This window comes from Engraulis encrasicolus, chromosome 9, assembly GCF_034702125.1.
Source record: "Engraulis encrasicolus isolate BLACKSEA-1 chromosome 9, IST_EnEncr_1.0, whole genome shotgun sequence".
Classification (NCBI taxonomy): Eukaryota; Metazoa; Chordata; class Actinopteri; order Clupeiformes; family Engraulidae; genus Engraulis; species Engraulis encrasicolus.
The window spans coordinates 33,940,424-33,944,192 of NC_085865.1; positions in this window are offsets into that span (position 1 = coordinate 33,940,424).

A 3,769-nucleotide genomic window follows, 5' to 3' on the forward strand; every position below is an offset into this window, starting at 1 on the left:
CATCATACAAATGCCGCTCTGCAACAAATTGTTTTTTTCCCCGATGCATCACATTACATAACACTCCTCAGACACACCATAGACATCAGACAAGGCTACGAAAAAGCTTTCCTTTTGAAATATAGTACAATTGGTGTGTTGTTACATGGGGACCCAGGTTCGAGTCTCCTCCTGGGTCATGTTCCAACCCTACCGCCATCTCTCTCTCTCTCTCTCTCTCTCTCTCTCTCTCTCTCTCTCTCTCTCTCTCTCTCTCTCTCTCTCTCTCTCTCTCTCTCACGCTCTCTCGCTCTCTCACTCACACACACACACACACACACACACACACACACACACACACACACACACACACACACACACACACACACACACACACACACACACACACACACACAAGCTGTCTGTTCTCCACTCTCCTGTCAAATAACCCAGAAAAATATCTAAAAAAAGGAAATACAATTGAATGTTAAATAAAACATAATAAAATAAATCTCTATGATTTTTAAAAGATGTATGTTCATGCTCATGCTCATTATTGGCCATAGACACAGCAAGATTGGCTCTTCACAGTGGTATTAATGCCTTTCAGTGACCGAAGCAAAACGAAAGAGAAAGAAAAGTCTCAGAAGAAGACAAAAGAGAAAGAGTTATTTTGTAATGCAACCAAATTGTATCATATACTAAAAAAAATATTTAAATAATAATAATACCATAATAAAACCTACATCAACTGAGAGAGATCGAGAGAGAGGGGGGGGGGGAGCTGGAACAAGAGAGACGAGCAATAGAGAGATAGAGAGAGAGAGAGAAGGATGTGTAGACGGCTGCACAGTCGGGAATGGGCGAGAGACATGAGGAGAACAGAGAGCGTGAGAGAGAGAGAGCTTTAAAGACAGTGTGGTGTAGGGAAGCAGCGAAAGGGCAAGAGAGACGGGACTCATTACTCTGGCCTCCCCGGCGGTCCCAGAGAGAGGCTGTGTCAGCCAGCCAGCCCGTCCAGCTGCCTGCTACTGCCACAACAACAACCGCGACAGGCAGGGCTGGTCTGGGGGAGAGATAGGGCCCGGGCACTTATGGCTTTAAGGGGCCTCTCATAATTAGCGGCGCAGAACTGTGTCACTGGTGGGCCCTGCACCCTCGTGGGCCCCTTCTTTTCAGAAATGTAATTTAAAAAATAAAATAAAAAATAGGGTCCCAAAATAGGGGCCCATGAGGGTGTGGGGCCCACCCGGGAAATGTCCGCTATGCCAGATGGCCAATCCAGCCCTGGCGATAGACAGCGAGAGAATGAACTGCTGAAAAAAAGCACTTCCTTCCTGTCACCCAGCCCAAGTCGTCACACACACAGACACATGCACACACATGCGCACACACACACTCAAACACACACACACGTGCGCACGCACGCACGCACGCACACACACACAAACACACACAAACACACACAGACACACACACACACACACACACACACACACACACACACACACACACACACACACAGACACACACACACACACACACACACACACACACACACACACAAGCATGCTTCTTGTTCCCCTCTTAGTCAATAACTGTCCCGCCCAATCACGCCGGGCAAAACAATTACAGTGTCCGTGTCTGTGTCTGTGCCCACTTAGCCCACAAACACTTGTGCTGTGCACTGCTCTCCTCTTGCCTCCTGTTAACCACCGTACTGTGCAGATCAATAAACATTGCAAGGGGCCCCGGCAAAGACAGAAACTTGACACCTAATTGCTTTTTTTTGTTTTGCAACTGTGTGGATACTTACAGTACAGTTGTAATCATCACAGACTCAAGTCCCACCTACTAACCTGTGAGGGGGAACTCATGCCAACCCACACTTGACTTGGAGTAGAGTGGTAGAGTAGAGTCAAAGTCGTTTTCTTTAACTCCACTTGGCAGCCATCTTTGCGATGCCTTGGGGCAGCTATTTCAGACTAGAAAGACCAGAGCATCTCAGAATGAATGGGAAAACACGAGTTACAGACTGTGGGACAACTGAGCAATACACAAATCATATGGTTGGAACTGCAATGAAAACCAGATTGTAATCTCTATCTAAGATTGACCGTATATGTGAGAAAGTAACCCTGTTAAACATTGTTTTTCTTACAGCTATTTTTTGAACTGTGCATTCACAACACTTTGCGACTACAGAAACCACGGAAACCACTACAACATTCAGCCATCTAGACAACAGGCTCTAACTCCCAACGTTAAACACCAAGTCATGTAGCATATTGGGATTCCTGTCTGTGCGCTCATTTGGGTATTTGATGACACTGAAAACCAGTGCATCGTCTCATATAAAACCGTCTCTTGTAGAGTACAGTAGGGATGCTTAACTATTGCTGAAGTAAATTAAAGATGCACTAAAATGATATTGAAAGCTAACATGATTTCATAAGTTCACTGCGTATCTGAAATTTGGATTAATCATGTATCCATACATCTTTGTTCTCGCTGGAGAACTGACTTCTCGTGACCGAGCGGCTCTCGCAGGAGAGTGGCTGTCCACGCTGTGGATCAATCATCAAAGTGCTTTACCGGGTCCCGCAGACCACTGCACTCGAGAAGGTGAGATCATTGGATTATGCTGCGTATTGGTCAAGATCGCTGGCTGTGGTGCTGAAGTACTGCCGCGGCCGAGTAACGTCTATGCGGTAGGGTCGGAATTAAATGAAAGTGCTTCATGTACACTCTAAGGACAATAATTTTAATTCTGAATTATTAAGTTCTGAGTTATTCAGAATAAAAAACATAATGTAAACGTGGCATGTACCCCCCTCCTCCTCCTCTCCATCTCTGTGTCTCCCTTTCCCTCTCCCTCTCTCTCTCTCTCTCCCTCCCTCTCCCTCTCTCTCTCTCTCTCTCTCTCTCTCTCTCTCTCTCCCTCCCTCTCCCTCTCTCTCTCTCTCTCTCTCTCTCTCTCTCTCTCTCTCTCTGTGCATGGGCCACTTGTGAGAGTCCGGAGCACACCTGTGCTCAAGAAACAGAGGGAAGAAATGTCCTTCAGTATCAGAAGAGCACTCATCAATCACATATATTGCATTCATGAGAGAGAGAGAGAGAGAGAGAGAGAGAGAGAGAGAGAGAGAGAGAGAGAGAGAGAGAGAGAGAGAAAGAGAGAACGACATAGGGTGAAAGCACACTCACACAAGAGAGTGACACACAGAGATAGAAAGAAAGAGGGAGTGACGGACAGAGGAAGGGTAAAAAAACAAGAAAGCACGGACAAAAGATCCTCTCCCTTCACAAGACCTTACAAGAGCAGAACCCACAGGAGGCCTTAAAGAATGGCCACTGGATGTGACCTCAGTGCTGCTCAGTGTATACCAGGAAAAAATGGAAGAAAGATACAGTGAGCCAGATAGGGAAGTGAAGAAATAAAGAGAGAAAGAAAGAAACGATGAAGGAAGAAAGGGAGAAAGAGAGAGCGAGAGACAGGGAAAGAGAAGGACAGATGAAGATAGAGAGTGAGTTGTCAGCTCAGACACCCGCTACGCCACCAAACCCCTCGCCTCCCCCCTCATACCTCCTCTACCACCCCCATGGCTCCACCTCTCCAACTCCACCCCTCGAAACCCCCCTCACACATCCCTACACCACCTCCACCTCCAGCCTCTCGCCGGTGGGTCCTCGGGCCCATTTCTCAGCTTCTCCCCCCAGGCTCCTGGTCATCCGTCATGGGCCGCCCGTGGGCCTGAATATCCTTAACCTCCTCGGCCAGCCAGTCAGCCAG